The sequence below is a fragment of the Phoca vitulina genome, unplaced genomic scaffold (assembly GCF_004348235.1).
Source record: "Phoca vitulina isolate PV1807 unplaced genomic scaffold, GSC_HSeal_1.0 scaffold37, whole genome shotgun sequence".
Taxonomy (NCBI): domain Eukaryota; kingdom Metazoa; phylum Chordata; class Mammalia; order Carnivora; family Phocidae; genus Phoca; species Phoca vitulina.
The window spans coordinates 18,646,625-18,665,902 of NW_022589740.1; the positions used below are offsets into that span (position 1 = coordinate 18,646,625).

The 19,278-nt window shown below is 38.7% G+C and overlaps 1 pseudogene; it reads right to left on the reverse strand.

Annotated features, from left to right (window-relative positions):
* Nucleotides 1-11,814: 11,814 nt before the first annotated feature.
* On the reverse strand, nt 11,815-11,917 carry LOC116646782 (annotated as a pseudogene).
* Nucleotides 11,918-19,278: the final 7,361 nt, after the last annotated feature.

The following is a 19,278-nucleotide window of genomic DNA, read 5'->3' on the forward strand; positions in this document are numbered from 1 at the left end:
AGGGGTGGGGGAATGGGTTACCCCGGTGATGGGTATTAAGGAGGCACATATTGCATGGAGCACTGGGTGTTATACGAAAACAATAAATCATGGAACACTACATCAAAAACTAACGATGTACTGTATGGTGACTAACATAACATAATAAAATTAAATTAAATTAAAAATATATATATATAAAATAAAATAATAAAAAAAAAAATAAATTTTGTTTCTATATCTTGTCAGTACCATGGATCTGTTTGCTCTTACACAGTACCTACTGTTTTAATTAATGATATATGTGCTTTTTAACAAAAGCAGTTCTTGTCTTCTATATGCAAATTTCTTCTCCCTGTTCTTATTTATTTCTCTATATTAACTTTAAAGTCAATTCCCAATTTTCCAGTCCAAAAAAGTCATTTTGATTGGAATTCCATTCTTAAACTGGAGGCAGTGGATAACTTGTGAAATATTGAACATTTCCATCCAGGAGCATGAGATGTTTCTTTTATCAGACTCCCCTTTAATGTTCATCAGAAAAGTTTTTGGTTGTCTTCATTGCAGGTCCCACATAGTGCTTCTTGGATTTATACCAAGTGGTTTATATTTCGATTGTTCTGAAAGCCTAGAATATGATAATTTTTATATATTCTGTAGTCATTTCAAAACTACATGCGTGTTCTTTGGTTACAAAGTGGAAGATCAAATATATATCTATTAAATCAATACTTTGGATTGTATTTCTCAAATGCTCTGTATCTTATCTTTCTTATATCTACATAATATGGCTTAAAAACAATTTCATAACAATTTCAGGTCTGTATTTACAACCATGTGTGTCTCCCAATTGCGCTAAGACAGGCATTAAATAAGGATAGTTCTTAATCAGGATCTGAACCCTGGCTACACATCAGAATCACCTAAGTCACTTTTCAGAATGACTTTAGAAGAACCTCTATGAGTGAGAGCCTGGACTTTACTATTTTTGATAAGTTTCCGCAAGTGATTCTAATGGAACCAGAGTCACAAACTATTATCCTAAATTATTATCATAATCATATAAAATGTACTAAACATTTTTATAGCCAATCATATTAACAAGTGGGTGAAATGCTATCGGGACCTTCCAGAAATTTACATACTAAGCCACCAGAAAGGTAGCATGTATCTAAAAGGAAAACACTGAGCATTAAAAAATTGAGGTCTAATCCTGAGTCTCTAACAGGCTCTACCTCTAACCTGAGTAGCTCTTTTGTTGCACTCCGCTGTGCCTTATTTTTCTCACTTGTGTAAATTGGGCAAACTAAAATTTCTAGGAGAAATTTTCAACTCAACCATTTAAAGATATTTCTGTAAGAATAAGTAAAAAATGAACAAAGAAATCAAGGATTATATGCAGGTGGTATGCCCAAGTAGTCCTGTTTAGCTCAATGGTGAGATTTAATACAGAGTCTCAAACTCAGAGATGCCTTCAGGAGCCAAAAAGTTAGCATCAATTTGTGAAGCCGCCAAGTCTAAGAAGTATGAGATCTGTTGTCAGCTTAAGGCTCATGCAGTGTCTAATGACATTCAAATTCAATTATATAGAACAGTGGTCTCCAAAATGGGGTGAATACAACCCAGCAAGTATACCAAATGATCCACTGGGCTGTAATAAAATAATATGCTTTATCAATATTTAATACATGGATAGACAGTAATGCATATGTAAATGTATAAATTAAAATACCTACATTGGGAAGGAATGCTCAAAGCTTCTTCAGTTATTCAATACATGATTTTAAAAGAATGCCTAGACACAACTGATATAGATGAGTCACCTTGAACAAGTTACTTAACTTCTCTGAATTCCTAACTGTAAAATGGGAATAGTAGCAAAATTTTCCTTGCATGGCTGTGATGAGATTTGAATGAGACAATGCATACAAGTCTCAATGAATGTTAGGTATTATCATAACCAGTTAATATCCAAATTAGCTCTTCTATAGTCCACTGAAACCATTTCCCATCTGGCCTTTCTATTTCGGATCCCTCTGCTATATTGTTAACTCAACTGTCTTTCTAGAACACAGACCAAACATGTCACCGTACTGCTTAAGACACACACTTGTTCATGTGTGTGCATGCACGTGTGCACATACACACACAGATCAGTGGCTGGCTTCCCATTGTCTGCAAAGCAAACTCAGTAGCTAGCCCAGCAGTCAAGACCATTCACAAACTGGCCCTTCCACCTCCTCTAGCCATTTTGTCACCACTCCTTGACACAGACGCAATGGTCCAATGGCACTGGATGCTGTCTTTTCTTCAGTGCGCCAAGCATTTTTACATCTCTTTGTTTATCTCATCTAGGCATTCCCTTCCTCTGCTTTTTCCCTCCAACTAAGTCCAACAGCCTATGTTTGTTGATTACTTACTGTCCCTTGAGTACGTCTGGTAGAAATAGGAGTAGACAAATTAGAACATATTTGGGATGTCTTCAAAGACATCAAAACTTGCCAATTGTGACTAAACAAATGATGAGTAGTTATGAGACAAACGGAAAAAATCACCAAGCCTGAAGCCATCCAGGTGGATGTGCTCACTATCCAGTGGGCTTGGCACTTACATGACACCCAAAGAAAGCTGGAACTAGAAAAAGATAGGTGATGGAAGGACAGGGCAGAGAAGACGAGGCACTAGCTCTCTTACACTGAAAGGATTGGAGGCTAGGTGTTAAATAGGTATGCGATCCTCTACAACTGACTCAGTAATGCTTGGTCTTTCTTCATTTGGAAAGTCAAGGAAGCTGAAATAGAAAATATATGAGATACAGCTTTTACCATTCTGTCCTTCTCTGTACAAAGAGCCCAAAATTAATTATTACATGTAAGTTTACATTTATGTTGTTCAACTTTAACATAGTGTGTGTGTGTGTGTGTGTGTGTGTGTGTGTGTGTGTGTGTTTAATCCTGGAATCAAAGGGAAGATAATGGTACATCTTTTACACCTTGGGCATTGGAAAATCTCTAAATGTGATCTAAATAAGATAAGTGCCTTTTTAAAATATCAGAGTATAGGTACTCCAGATGGTATGTTATCCTGACTCACTTTTCAACTCTTCTCTATTTATTATCCAGGAGGACTGAGGTTTGAATTCCAATTCGATCCCTTTATCATTAGGATATACGGTGTTTTTTGGCTTAATAGGGTTTGTGTTGCTCTTTAAAAGTTGTTTGAAAATTACATTTCTATAAATTAAAACATTAGAAATAAACCAGACACTCACTCATTGGAAGCCTATGAGAATTGCTTTGTAAAGTAAGGATATTTTGGGTGGGACAGATCCTCAGCAATGTCTGAAGATTGGGCTTTTTAAAAGTTTAGAACATTTAGGGGCACCTGGGTGGCTCAGTCGCTAAGCGTCTGCCTTCGGCTCAGGTCATGATCCCAGAGTCCTGGGATCGAGCCCCGCATCAGGCTCCCTGCTCAGCGGGAAGCCTGCTTCTCCCTCTCCCACTCCCCCTGCTTGTGTTCCCTCTCTCGCTGTGTCTCTCTCTGTCAAATAAATAAATAAATAAATCTTTAAAAATAAATAAAGTTTAGAACATTTAGAATGCATATGTAAATATAAATGTACATAAACTGTTACGAGAGGCAGAACAGTTCAAAGGAAAATAGTCCTCTAATATCATGTGTGCTGGCCAGTATGGTGGCCGCCAGCCACACGGGCTGTTGAGCCTCGAAATATGGATAGTCCAAATTGAGATGTATCACCAAAGCTCTAACACCAAAAGAGTAAAATACCTCATTAGCAACTTTTATTTTGATTACATCTTGAAATGATAACTGTGATATATTGGTTAAATAAAATATATCTTAAAGATATATTTCACCTATTTCTTTTCATTTTTTAATGTGGCTACTTGAAAAATTTAAATGACATCTATGGCTCACGTTGTGTTCCTATGGACAATGCCGCTCTAAAGGCCGTAAGTATGGCGTTTTACCTAGAGTAATGCATACTTGGGCCCTCTACACCTATATTTATCACAGGTACAGAAAAATGCAAATTATATTTCTGAGTGATTTATTTTCTTATTCTAGTAGAACTTGTTTTTCCTATTTCAAAGTGCACATCTAATTTGGAATGGATCCCCCTGATGACATTTCTCCAAAATTTTATATGTGAATATAATAAAAAAAAATTGTCAGTGATGTTGAAAGCCTTTCTTCATTAAAAGATTTTCTAGATGCACTCAACAAGAGCTTTATATAGCTCGCACAAAAAAGTGCTTGAGGTAGCAGAATGTACAAAAACAAACACAATGCAAATATGGGAAGTACAGAAGTAGCTTGGGCTCTCAGGCAATACTTTGCTGCTTCTAAGTCAAAAATATACACTTTATGTATTTAATTAGTGATTGAACACCTAGACGCAGGAGGAGTCTTAATCTGGCTTGAAGAGTGACTTCCTTTCACAAAAAAAAAAAAAAAAAAGAACTTGAAAAGTTCTGACCCTCTTGCTTAAAAAATGATCTGGCTTGACTCAGACATAAATTATTCACAGATATTATTATCCTTTTTTGTAACACTTTTGAAGTGGGACAGATGTAATGATATGTAAGGCTAAAATTTTGAAATCCCTGAGAGAATATTTTTTCACAAAGGTTTGGATCTGTAACTAATTAAAAATGAGACTTGTGTACAGAGATTCAAGTTCACATTAAAACTGTCCAATGGCAAAGACCTTCACATTTTGGAAGACATAACTTTGTTTTTCTCTTTCCCTGTTGTTTCCTTTAATGACTGGTAATAAAACAGAAGGAAATACATTTTAGCCCTAAGACACATCTGGAAATGATATTTCAAACAATCCTCCCATCGGTCCCCCAGAATGAAGTTTAAGCACCCTGGTGACCTACTTCCCTTACCTCTGGAAACTCTCGAGATGAAATCAGAAGGGTATTGACGGTACTGCAATTTCCTTGGGGCTCTGGGAAAATAAATATGCATTCCTCTCCTTTATAACTCAGCAGTGGTTACACCCACATTCATAACAGCAGTATTCACAATAGCCAAAAGGTGGAAGCAACCGAAGTGTCCACGGACAGATGAATTATTAAACAAAATGTGGCATGTACATGCAATAAAATATTATTTAGCCTTTAAAAGAAGGAAGTCCCGCAACATGCAATAACATGGATGAACCTCGAAGACCTACTAGTGATATTAGCCAATCACAAAAAGACAAATACTGTATGATTCTGCTTATACAAGATATCAAAACTGGTCCAAATCATAGAGACACAAAGTAGCCAGAGGTTGGTGGGAAGAGGGTTATTGTTTTATGGGTATAGGGTTTCAGTTTTACGAAATGAAAAAGTTCTGAAGACTGGTTACACAACCATGTGAATAGACTTAACATTATTGAACTATACACTGATCAATGGTTAAGATGATAAATTATAAATTTTATTTATGTGGGTTTTTTTTAACCACAATTAAATTAAGAAAAAAAAAAAAACAGGTCAGCAGCAATGCTTTCTGTCTTTAATTCACCTATTTAGCTCGTTGGGCCAATGATATTTGTGCTCTTCAGAAGACAAGAGAATCTTCTTTGGCAGGAAGTTCATCGAGTAATCAGTGTTGGAACTCAAAGGCCCTGGAACAGCTAACCCACATCCACCGTTGTTCATGTTAGTGCCAGGAGTGAGGTCCAGGGAAGCAAGATGGCTTTGACCTACATCCATGAGGTTAATTGGCAGTTCGGCCAGGGCAAAAATTAAATTCCTTCACAACACAATACTCTGTTTTCTTACACATATCTGTGACCCAGCAAACCTTCATGAATAACATGTTATTATGAAATGTTTTTAATGAAAAACCAGCTCAGGTGTTAATCATTGCCAAGGTCTTGTTTTCATCAATTGATTCCTTGCCCCAAAGCTCTTAAGCAAATTTGAACAGAGTGAAACGTAGAAATGATGAGGTCTCATTAATATATGACTTCCCTGAATGTCTGGACTTCAGCAATTCAATTTTTACAGTTTTGATCTTCTTCAACACTAATGTGGATTGCTGCTGAATCTTTTTTTTTTTTTTTTTTTGCTGCTGAATCTTTTGTTCAGAAAGCACTTAAACTGTGAGATTGCCTATGGTAAGATTCATTTGACTGGCATGTTTAGAAGGCCAAATTTTTGAAGAGTTGCAAATGGCCATCATTATTTGTATGGAATACCCACCTGAAGAGATTACAACAAAATACAAAGAAAAAGAAAAAGGGAAGGAGAGTGTATGATTAGAGCTTCCTAATTAGCTATTTAGAAAGTTCAGATGATGCTTTTAGACCTTAAAGTGTCTAATCCATCTCTAAAATATTCCCCATCTAGCCCTCCTGAGAGCCAGGCCACCTGCAAACACAATGTTTCTATAGTTTTATTGCCTTTGTTGAGAACAAAAACAATTCCCCAGGTTCATAGATCCTGCTGTCCACAATGCCCATGTTCCCTCTCTAATCCATTTGAGCTGTGACTTCTGAGAAGATGCTCAACATGGTTTCCGCGTTTAATTTGGTCAGTCTTGAGCTCAGTGTCTCAGTCATATTATTATTTTGCTCACACGTATTGTTACGACAACTCTGAAGAACCACAGCTCCCCACCTCTCCACCCAGGTGACCTGAGCATGCTGCAGTGAGCTCAGAGGGAACCATGGAAATTTTAAATTGTTGAGGGAGCATGGTAATACTTAGTCACAAGAAATTCGGACACCATGCAAACTAGTAGCTCTAGAGAGTTGATATTTTCAACATGAGATTCCACTACATTTCTTTGATGACACCATATCTTTATGTAGCTGGGTATTTAGCAGGTACTGTGGTATAAAGCAAGTGATATGCAAAAGTCAGTGTGGACCAAGAAATGAGGGTGACAGTGTCCAAAGTGATTCCAAGTTTAGGAAGTTGTGCAGTGTACAGCAGGTGCATCCACCTTTTTAGTAAATAAGTGTGGTTACCTAAGACTAAAATAAAAATAGTACTTTTGTCTTTCAATATATGTATACTCTTTTTTCAGATGGTTATTAATTTATTAGGACACAAATACATATTGTTTGGACCTAAATACTTAATAAACAAATATTAAATACGTAAGTATTTCTTTTGGCCAAGAGACACCATGAAAAAATTACTAAGACACCCAGGTCACCATGAACTGACAAAGTTAGGGAACTGCTGCTGTAGGAAGTCTTGGGGTTGATATTGTGGTTGATTATTGATGCCCCAACACACCTTCTGACAATGATGACATGGAGGAATTCTATTACCAAAAAGTTGGACATCAGCAGGGATTGAAAAGCTACTCACAAATACCACTGCTAAGCGATTGAACATGAATTCCAACCTGAAACTTAAATAGATTCTTTGTTGAAATGATGGTTCTAAAGCATATTGAAGAGTCGGCTATCAGTGGCTCTGCTTCTTGGATTCATATACCAAGAAACTGTCATTCTGTTTTAAAGCTAACAAAGTACAGGAGCCCTAAACAAATTTTCCTTTAGCCTTGACATTCCTGACCCTGCCAGAATGCATCAGTGAATGCACATCAATGGGGCACCCACAACAATCGTCTCTTGCTGATATGTGCTTCCAGGTAGATACCTCCGGATAAGAATGTTCACTACCTTGCATGTTTTCTGGGAAATCTGGTTTCCAGGCTGCTGAGTGTGATTACAACATCATGATGAAGCCCATGGAAAGAAGTGTTGTATGTGTTCATATGTCACTATCAAAGAGAAAACAAATGATTTTGGATTTCCTAGTATCACATTATTATGCATTCTCTTGATTATAAGAAAGTCTGAAATGCTTGAAATGCCCCTAATTGGATTTAAAAGTCTGCTGCCATAATCACAATTCTATACCAGTTGGTTGCAATACATTGGCTGCCATCAGTGATCATTTCTGACCATGTTTGGGTTTTGTCTTTCTAGTCCAATTTTTCTCACTTATGTCTTTTGCTAAAAGCACTTCAAATAGATTTGGGGAAAAAGTGGAGTAATACATTCCAGTAAAAAATTATGGTGATGCTCACTGAACTTCTTGGAAGCAGTTTTGTCAACAAAATTGATTTTTTTTTATCATCCATGTTTCTCCGTGTTCAGCAACAGTAGCTAATCCTGCCAAATGGGGCAACTTTTGGAGACTTGTCTTAACTATATGCATTCATAATTAGCTAATGACCAGCAGACACACAAGAATATCTCCTGGATGCTCCTCTGCCTGTATCTAGTCTTCATTCATTCAATCCCCTCAGAGATTTTCCTTATTAAAAGCCATGTGGCTAGGACAGATGGCCTGTCTGTGTTATCTCCATCTTTATCAGCATCGAGGACATTTCCATTGGGTGTCTTAACAGTAGCAGAATTTTCAGAAATATTTATCCCAAAGCCATCTGGCATTGATTTTTCAGCCTCAACCCCCGAGGTTTCATGAGGGTCTTAACATGAAAGTGGTAATAAGTCTCTGGCCATTGCAACTGCTGACATGAGTGATACAGACTTTCTACACTTACTAATGTAAAGCAAAGAGCATCTTGGAAAGGGTGCTGTCTCCTTAATAGTCAAAAGATTATAAGCTTATACTGAGAGTTTGTTTTACGTTTATAGGATAACATCTAAAGCCAAAGGACCTGAGTGCAATCCTTGTCCCTGAACTAGGTGAAAATCTGACTAAGCCACAAATATCTTCAGCCTCAGTTTCCTTGTGTGTGAAATGGGAATAACCTTAACACCTAAATCACAGTGGTTGGGAAACTAAATTTGAAAGTGATATTCAGGGGCGCCTGGGTGGCTCAGATGGTTAAGCGTCTGCCTTCGGCTCAGGTCATGATCCCAGGGTCCTGGGATCGAGCCCCACATCAGGCTCCTGGCCCAGCAGGGAGCCTGCTTCTCCCTCTCCCTCTGCCTCTCCCCCTGCTCATGCTCTCTCTCTGTATCTCTGTGTCTCAAATGAATAAATAAAATCTTAAAAAAAAAAAAAAGTGATGTTCATGGGGTGCCTGGGTGGCTCAGTCAGTTAAGTGTCTGCCTTCGGCTCAGATCATGATCTCAGGGTCCTGGAATCAAATCTTGCATCGGGCTCCCTGCTCAGCACAGGAGTCTGCTTCTCCCTCTCCCCACCCCCCACTCGTGCTCTCTCTAACTATCTCACTCTCTCAAATAAATAAATAAAATCTTAAAAAAAAAAGAAAGTGATATTCAAATATGAGTTATAATTATCTAAGGAGGAAACTGGTATTTTGAACTCAGCAGGGTTAAGGAATCTCTTTGATTTTAGTCTATTTGTTGTGTTTAAGTTCTTGTTTGTATTTTATTGATTGTGAGTTACTAGTATAACCACGATAGCTCTAGAGAACTCTTGCAGTAGAAATGTGCTTCTGTGGAAGCCAGTCTTGTTTTACCACTTCCTTAACACAAGTACCTATTTCCTTAAAAAGACACCTGTTTAGCATCTTTGTAATATCTACCATAAAGCTAGTGTTTAGATCATTTCAAAAACCTCATCCATTTTATAAAGATTTCAATAAAGACAGTGTTATAATTCCATAACCTTCTTTTCTTTTAACCCTTGAATTTTGACTTTTGAAAAATCTCTTCTCAATTTAAATTCCAATTTTTAATTCTATCATTTTTCTCTCAAGAGCCAGAGGATTTCTAAGTTGTTCTTAATTTGTTTTCATGGGTAGAACATTCTGAAAGCCACTTTCTTAATGAAAATTAGTAAACAAACACAAACAGGGGGGCATTCTGAGTGCTCACAATTTTCTCTTTCCTCTCTTCTCAGAGACAGCATAGTTGTTTAAACAATTTTGGGAGCAAATGTACTATCTTCCTTCCTTCTTTCTTTCTTTCTTCTAATTGACCTAAGATTGACTCCGTCTGAGGCCTGTTTTGTATGGCACAGCTGACTCCTCTGTTCCTGTCAGGGTCTTGAGAAAAGGGGTCTTTTTCTGCTTGTCGGTTAATCCAAATCACTTAAATTACATTCTTCCCTTATTGCCGACTCTGCTTGGCAGATGCAAAGACATTGATAAGCACTGATTTCCTACAGTTGAATGAGATGGAGATGCTTCTATACTCTTGACATCAGCTTCAGCCCACCTGACTTTTTTATTTAGTTTTGGTGAATGCCCCTTGTTTTGTACTCCTTCTGTGGTCATTTTATCTAAGCTTCAATCAAAAAGGAGTCCCTAATTATGCTTCCACTGTCAAATACTAAATAATTACTTAAGGCAAGCCTTATGTACAAGCATACATGTATATATTTTCCCCAGGTGCCCCCTCAAGTTGTTCCAGTTTACTTGGGACTGTCCCAATTTTAGCACTGAAAGGCCATCCTCCCAAGAAACTCCTCAGTCCCAGGGAAACTGGCATACAGAACCTTATTTTTGGTTTTGGTTTCTACAGTTTCAATTCCCCATGGTCAGCTGGAGTCAGAAAGCAGATGAGCTTCCTCCTGACCTCTTCAGAAGGTAAGAGGTAGCCTAACACTCCATCACATTCACCTGACTTCATCTCAGCACATAGGCATTTTTCCTCTTACGTCGTCACAAGAAGAAGGGTGAGTATAGTACAATAAGATATTTTGAGAGGCCACATTCACATAACTTTTAGTACAATATATTGTTATAATTGTTCTACTTTATTATTAGGTATTGTTGTCAATCTCTTACAGTGCCTAATTTATAAATTAAACTTTAGTGTAGGTATTATGTATGGGGAGAAAAACGTAGTGTATATATAGGGTTCAGTACCATCCGTGGTTTCAGGCATCCACTGAGGGCCTGGGAACATTTCCCCCACAGATAAAGGGGGAATGAATGTAGTTGGTCATCCTAGCACCACTGAACAGTGTGATTAATTTTGCCTATATTTAGATCTTCCTAACTTTCTCAAAAATCATTTCCCTACAAAGCTCTTTTTGTAGATACGAGCTCTATATATGAACAAGTTCAAATTGTGTCACAGTGACTTGGGGTCAGAGAGCTCTGCAAGTCTGCTCTTCGTTTATGAAACACTCTTTTTCTTAATTTCCAGCATTCTATTTTTATTCCTGTTCTTATCATATCCCCTTACAAGCTTTGGAGGACTATATAAAATGTGATCACTTGAACTCTGTTTTTGTAAATTAATTGGTTGGTTTTAACTTAAGCAGTCAGTTCAGTTATAAGAAAAATGATAGATAAAGCAATTTAAATTATTAACTGTGGATTTGTCTCATAGCAGAATTATGGGTGATTTTATTTTCTTCTTTTCTAAATCATCATGTGCAGGTGTTATTTTTACAAGACAAAATCTTATAAAAATAACTTTAAAATTAGTTTTTAAGTAATCTCAGTTAAAATGTATAATGTTCACCAAAATCCATCCATAAGACCTCACCATTTCTGGCCAGGGCTGCCCATGGGAATACACATAGAAAATTACCCTGGTCTTCTGCCCAGAAAGACATCACCATCGCGCCAGAAAAGGAAGACACTGATCAGAGTCTAAGGGATTGAGAATTGTGGAGCAAGTCAGCCATGTTTGATAAGCTGACAAGGTCAGTTCAAGAATGAATGAAACTTGTGGACAAGATAGCCAGAGGCAAAATGAGATTTGGGAGGGGAAAAAGGAATAAGAAAATAAGTCTTAGAGTTTTGTTTTGTTTTTTAATTGCACCAGGGGAACTTTCGCTTATTCATTTGCTCATTGGTTTACTTGAAAATATTTACTGAATACCTTCTATGTGCCAGTCTTTACGTCAATAAATCAGAGGTATACAAAATCATTGCTCTTTCAGGACTCCTATCCTAGTGTGGTAGTGACAATAGATAGCAAATATAGTAAGTATATAGTATTTTAAACTGATAAGAACAGATACTACACATGATCTTAGCCAAAAGGCCGAGAAGCGATTAAGTATATAGTATTTTAGAAAGTGAAAAGTGCTATGGGAAAAAACAGAATAGGCTTAGGGACATCAGGATGCAAAGTAGTGTGGGTGGAAGAAGGATTATAATACTAAGTTGTAGAGCAGTAAAGTATTCAACTAGTAAAATTCTTAAAAGGGACCACGGTTTACCTAGAAGAAAGTGAATGAAAACAATGACTTTGCAAAAATGCACTGGGATTCCAAATGCTGCTTGACATCTGACCTGTGAGTTAGGACAAAAGGGGGGCATTGAGTTAATGTCAACTGGATCTGTCCAATTTGGGCCTCTTTACCTTTAAACTTGTCTGTTCCTATTTGTTTTTACGACAGCTGAGATGAGCAAAGCAGTGATGTTAATAGTTTCCAGAATATCATGATAGGGAACTGTGGAAAGTTTATTTTGTATAGACAAGCATCATCTAACACTTTCTACTGCGATCTAGGGTAATATGGAACCCACTAGGGCTTTCCTAATGGAGCAAACAGATTTCTAATCTCATCCTTTTTTTTCCCTGGTATCAAATGCTACCAAAAAATAGCTTTAGTATTTTAATTAATGATTGACTTTAGGATATGCGTGAATACATTTGTGTGTTGTAGAAGTGAATGACAGAATCCAAAATATTTTAAACTATATAGATAAATGAAGCCATTAAGCCCAGGATAACAAGAAAGCCCTGTAGGGGGAAAAAGTTATGTTACCAGTAACCCGGCATTTTATTAGTTAAAATTTCCCATTTTGAAATTGTCTTGAAGTTCTGCACAAAAGTGCAGAGAGGATATGTATCGATACGATGAATGAATGAATGAGCGTAAAGAAGAACATAATAATGACTCCAATCCCTCATGCATTATGAAAACGTACCCATATATCCACCATTGCTTTTTATTAAGAAAACTGAGCCTCCCAGAAGAGAAACATTATATAAATTGTACTGTTTAAAAATTGCTGTGTTCATTATGAGGAGCTTAATTATGGTCATCATTTACCCAAAAAAATCAAAGTCTTGTCAAGGAATTCATAATAATGAATGTTTCTCATTAAAAATTAATGAACAAGTGGCTGATTCTGAAGGTATAAATTCTGTGGACTATCATTATTTTCCTTTCTTGTTTAAAAGAATTAATATTCATGCAAATTAGATCCAAATGACTACAGTTTAGGTGGTTTCTTAGTACTACAGATTATGGATTTGTTTATCACCATAGAAGCCAATTATATTTGTCAGCATAGGCTAGATTATGCTGTGATAAACAAACCTGGAAATCTCAGCAGTTTGAGAAGACAAAGGTTTCTTTCTTGCTCAGGCAGAATGGCTCTAAGTCAGAGTACCCCTCAAAGCAGCTCTCCTCCCGACAGTGACTCAGCAAACTCTGAGCCTTTCATTTTAAATCTCGGCCATTTCCCAACTTTCAGGATCATCATGGAACAGAAAGGGAGAGAAGGAAGGTTGTTCATCAACTCTTAAGTGCTTCAGCCTGAGGTAACACACATCACTGCTGTTCACAGCCCAATGCCACATGGTTTTGACTAGCACATCTGGGCTGTGCAGGGGGAAACAGATGAGTGTTCCATGAATGATAATGTGCCTACAACAGGAGAAGCAAAACCCAAAGAAGAGATTGGTAAAAAGCATATTGCCTACTGGATAAGTTCTGCTCGGAGTTTTTTGCATAACACCCGGGATGAGGGAGAGGGCAGAACGTTCCAAAACACAACTGAAAACATCTCTGTATCTCAAAAATGATAAAGTAATGCACGAATCCCTAAGTTAGAGATCTAATGCCCTTGCATCCCTGTGATCGGAAGCATACTATAATAATTGCTCACAGTCCAAGAGGGATCAAACCATCAGCTTAAAAAAAAAAAAAAAGGCATCTGATAAATCCATCTCTCGAAGAGAAATGGAAAGAGTTACTTCCTTGAGTGTGGGGTTATCAAGGGCCCAGGCAAAGCCCCACTCATCAGAGGGAGGTACTGCATTCTGTTAAAGTCTGAGGAAGCCTCCCTTGGCCAAATTAACAAGGAAGACAGTGCTTTGACTGGGAAGGAAAAACTCTTCATTCCGAAGTCTTGTTTGAGAACACATACAATTTAACTCCCCGTTCTTCTTCATCCCTAGGCTAAAATAGCAAATAAATGAAGGACTGAGTTAATTAAATGCATATTTTAACAGCATTTATCTGGCATTGATTGGCTGAGGCCACTTCCAGTAAAGTGTGAAATAGTTAATACAAGTGCTGGCCATCTCCTAAAGGAGGTGACCTCAAGGTTATATAATTGTAGCAGTAATTTATTTAGCTTAAAATGAATGTGTTCTCAATTAGGTTGGCAGGCATTATAATAACACAAGTGGGATTTATATTTGCTTATGTCTTGGCTGTGAGGGTTTAGTTATTGGATTTGTTTGCCTATATTTAGTCCTGCAGTTCAGGATCCCTCCCTCTCCCTCCCTCTCAGTAAAGATCAGGAGGCTAGTTCATGCTGATTAAGAGGGGCCCAGTCTTAGTGTTGCAGATATTGGCCTGATCTCGCTAGAGGCCACGGAGGAGCAGACACGTAGCAGGGCCACCAGAAGTCAACATGATCTGGGGGGTTCTGCTAGTAGGAACCGTTTCTCCCCCCATGCAGATCCATCCGCATCTTAAATTTGCCCCGTAAATTGGTGCTTAATATGAAAATATATCACCGCTGGGGCACTGTAAGATTTACTGCAAGATTGATGTTGTTGGAGTTCATGTTTTAGAAACACACCTCTTCCTGTACTCTGCTAGACCTCCAAGGCAGAAAAACTGGTCCTCTATGGCAGAAACAACAATCGTCCATGATGCTCTACTCTCAAATTTGAACTTCTGATTCTATTTGTTCAGATAGGGAAGCTGAAGCATCTTTACCTTTCCTTGGTCAGATGCAGTAAAGAAATTTTCAGTCAACATGCGAATGGCTGAGTCTTTACCAACCCTGGCCCCACCCAGGTCTCTGAATTTTTCAACCTTTGCATGCACGCCAAGTGTGCAACTAGTAATTCTATATAAACAGCTAGAATGATCATGATTATCATTTTCATTTATTTACAAGCTGTCAGAGATGAGGGGTCGGTGGCTCACAGGGTTCTGCAGAGGCTGATCTGGAAGCATAGGACTCAACCAGTAGATGTCTCTATTAGACTCATAATCATGAAGTATTCATGCCCCCCTGGGATGGTGCCAGCCCTCTCAAGATGAGTGTAGCCTGCTTGCAGAATGTGTATTTTTGTCCAAAATTTTTAAAAATCTGAAAAGGAAATCTGGCACCAGTCATCCTTGTGTTCTAGTTTAGGCTGTCAACTTTCTGACACAGTTTCTGTTTGGATCAACCAGTGGAGTAGGAGGGCCCACTCTTTCCCCTGATGGATAGAAGGTTCTCTCCCATGACAGTACCCCACCTAAAATACGATCCCTATGCAACCTTCCTTCTCCAGGGTACTGAGAAGGTAGGTACTCATCTCACTGTCTGCTCAGAGACCATCTGCTTTGCAGTGAGGGCTTTCACCAGCACAAATTTTATGGTCTTTGGGAAGAATAGAGAGAACTTTTTTTATTTCGGTTACGTATGCAGCAGATTCAAGTAAGTGATCAAGCCTGTGAAATTGCTGGAGATGAAAACTGTCACCGAAGCAAGAAGGGAGTCGTACTGACGTGTTCTCCAAAGCAGGGTGCTGCCACCAGCTCATTTTTGTTTGAGGTACATCAGTGGCTTTGCAACCCAGAGAAGCAGTTTGTTCAAGTATCTACCAGCACAACAGCGGAGGAGATGAGGACTTTATATTTAAAGCTTGCATGACCGGGGTGCCTCGGTGGCTCAGTTGTTAAGCGTCTGCCTTTGGTTCAGGTCATGGTCCCAGGGTCCTGGGATCAAGCCCCGCATCGGGCTCCCTGCTCTGCGGGAAGCCTGCTTCTCCCTCTCCCACTCCCCCTGCTTGTGTTCCCTCTCTCGCTGTGTCTCTCTCTGTCAAATAAATAAATAAAGTCTTTAAAAAAAAAAAAAAAAAGGGTTGCATAACCAAGTCTCAGTTACTGTGATGCTTCCAGTCTCAGGAAACACTGTCCGGTGGAAAGAAAATTGGACTGGGCATTAGGAGATCTGTGTCCCTCTTTTTATCTGCATGATGTCGAGTTACTTAACCTCGCTGATCTTGGCTAGTTCTCTGTGGCACAGGGAGGAGAACAAGAACAAAGGAAGACAAACTTTTTGAAAGAAGTTGAAAAATTCTTCCTTCTCAGGATTGTCCTGAGGCATGAATAAGATATTGACTCCTCCTGAAACCTACTCAATTGCTGTTGATTCTTTTTCCCCTCCTTCTTTTCTCATTGGTCTGGTCCACAGGAAGTCTAAGAATACTTTTTTTAAAAAATTGATGAGGGGATTTAGTAGGTAAAATGGAGCTGTGGGATTATTTGAGCATAGCAGAGATTATTATTTACTGTGCTCTGTAACACCCTCTTTATTCCGAACATAGGACAGGTGTTCAGAGGCAGAAGAACAGCACAGATTAAGTGTCAGATTATTCATATCCTCTTTGATTTGTAAGGTATTTCTCCAGCTATGTTTTCTTAGCTATTAAACTGTGATAGAGGAAGAATGTCATTTGCACCAACAAATGTAACATGCCAGAAGAAAGCATGATTAACTTCTCTATCATCCATGCATTCATCACCCATTCATTGGTGTGTCCTTTGGGAATCTCCTTTATGCTTGGCCCCCTGCTGATGGGGAGGTGCCACTCACATCCTGGTTCCTCCTTCAGGAGATCACTCCACTGTCTGGGAGGAACATCTTCAAGTGAATACCTCCAATGCTAATGAATACGTTGGATGCTAATTAGAATTTAAAGCATTAAGAGAACCCACATGAGGGGATTTCATACGCTCAAACTAATGAGGGGAATGTGGGTCAGAGAAAGGCCCCAAATAGAACTAACATAACAGGTGGGACTCAGTTGATAAAAGGAAAAGTAGCTGGACAGTAGGTGAGGGGAGAGGAGAATGACATCTTAAGTACTGGGAATAAAAAGAACAGAGGAAGACAAAATTTTTGGAGGAAGTTGAAAAGCTTCCCCGTACTTCACTTAAAAGAAAGTGTCCTGAAATTGTGAGAGTATTCATACTACACACAGATGTGCGGAGAAAATAAAGATCCTTTATTCCCTAAAGCTGTTAGGCTCTTCATGGGTAGTAAGGGGAAGAAAGATGAGCTGTTTAAAATGTGGTCCAAAATATTGCAAATTTTGACACAGCTGCTTTGGGAGAGCTGGTCAGTCTTCCAGAATTCTTCTCTGTTCCCTGATTCTGTCCTTCCCTAGCCTCTGATGCAGGATTCCTTTGCTCGGCCACAGAAGCCCCTGACTTTTGATCCAGCATCTCCTTCCTCTCCAAGGCAAATCAGCCAATAAAGCTCTGATGATAGGCGGGCCAGGCCCGGTGGGACCCTGTCTGTGCACTGCCCCACGTTCCTCAGTCCCTCTCAGATCAGCAGGTGGCAGGGTACCATCTGCCCTCCCTGCTTTCTGAAGGTACATATGTTCCTGAGCTGGAGTAAGGGAGACTTGCCCACCATAGAATATAAATGGAGAGGTAAATGGAAAATATCATACCTATTTCAAAACCATGCAAGTTAAACAGAAAGTTCTTATATGTGTGACATCAAAGCACTTTTAAAAATTCCCTCTTTCATCACTACAGATGGGCCAGGGTCAAGTTTGTACTTGTTCACATTTCAGACAATCAGCTTATAGACAAGAGACTTCTACTTGCATTGTTTTAGGCTTTGGGCTCCTGAACGGTAGATGGGAAAGGGCTCATATTATATAGAAACGTATCTTTTTCTTTGGCAATGGTAGGAATGCTATATAAAATTGACACTTCCCCCAATTAGGGTAGCATCAAACATTTGAATCCATTTCATGCAAAAGATTTTTCCCAATATCCATTGTGTAATGCTTACGAGCCAGGCCAAATGGAAACAGTGCACGAAGATGATAATTGCCACTGAGGCTCTCAGAGAATCAGAACATTTTTTTGAGAGAGAAGTATCTAGGCGAGAGGAACACTGGGACAGACACAGCTCTGAGATAAAATATGCTTGGAGTCTGTAATCTTGCTGGTCAATGGCGTTTGTGAAGTTTTGCTCTGAAAAGTGAAGGCTTTACTCAGAAGGTGATGCAGGTTGGCCTTGTCTTGCAGCTGTTTTAGAAGAGCCTGGAGTTAATTTTAATTTCAATAACTTCATTGGCATGACGGGGCAGGCATGTTTTGTGGAAGTCAATATAACCGAACCCGTGTGTGGGGATGGGTTCCACGGTCTCTTTGCTTGTGCTCTCCTCGGTGACCACGTCTGACTGTAAGTCTGCCAAGGCCAAGGCAAACACTTGTTTCCCTACCTCCTCACCCCTCCCATCTAATTTTCTACAATAAGTAGTGTTTGGGAAAGGTAAAGGATTTAAGGAAATATGCTACTTTTACATGTCTCCAGTCCTTGGATTTTTGCCAGCTATCTCTCTATACTCTGGTCAGTGGCCCAAAATGGATAAATAAGTCTACAGAGAGTTTGTGAATTGGCTATTTAGAAAAACAATCTAGCATATTTGTGAAATGTTCCCTTTCTGCCATGGCACATGTAAATATTTCTACATTTACGACCACTGTCAATTTGAGAACCTTTAATAGTCATGCCAAGATCGGAACTTGCAACGAGGCAAGAAAAATATATCAATATATACACCACTCATATACAGGGTGTCTATAAAAATATAGAAACGTAGGTAAACACATGTAATGTCATCAGTGAACATCTCTGATCCATAAGAGCAATAAAATAATATGGAATAATATTAACGCATCTTTGCTAATGTCAGCAAATCTAATAATACTAATAATGACGTTAGCACAGATACCTTTTCTCACCTATGTTCAACACTTTATAGACACGCTGCACAATGTGATCCCAAATACTTTTTTAATGTGTGCATATATGTGCACATGTTTTAAACACCAGAAAAATATACAACCCAATTATTTTTTAAGATTTTATTCATTTATTTGTTAGGGGGAGAGAGAGAGCGCGCGCGCTAGCACACAAGCAGGGGGAGCAGCAGGCAGAGGAAGAGAGAGAAGCAGGCTCCCTGCTGAGCCAGAAGCCTAATGCAGGACTTGATCCCAGGGTCCTGGGATCATGACCTGAGCTGAAGGCAGACGCTTAACCAACTGAGCCACCCAGGCATCCCTATGTATAGCCCAATTTTAACAGTGGTTTTCTCTGTGACGTGAGGTTATATATCATTTTAATTTTTTTCTCTGTTTATGATTG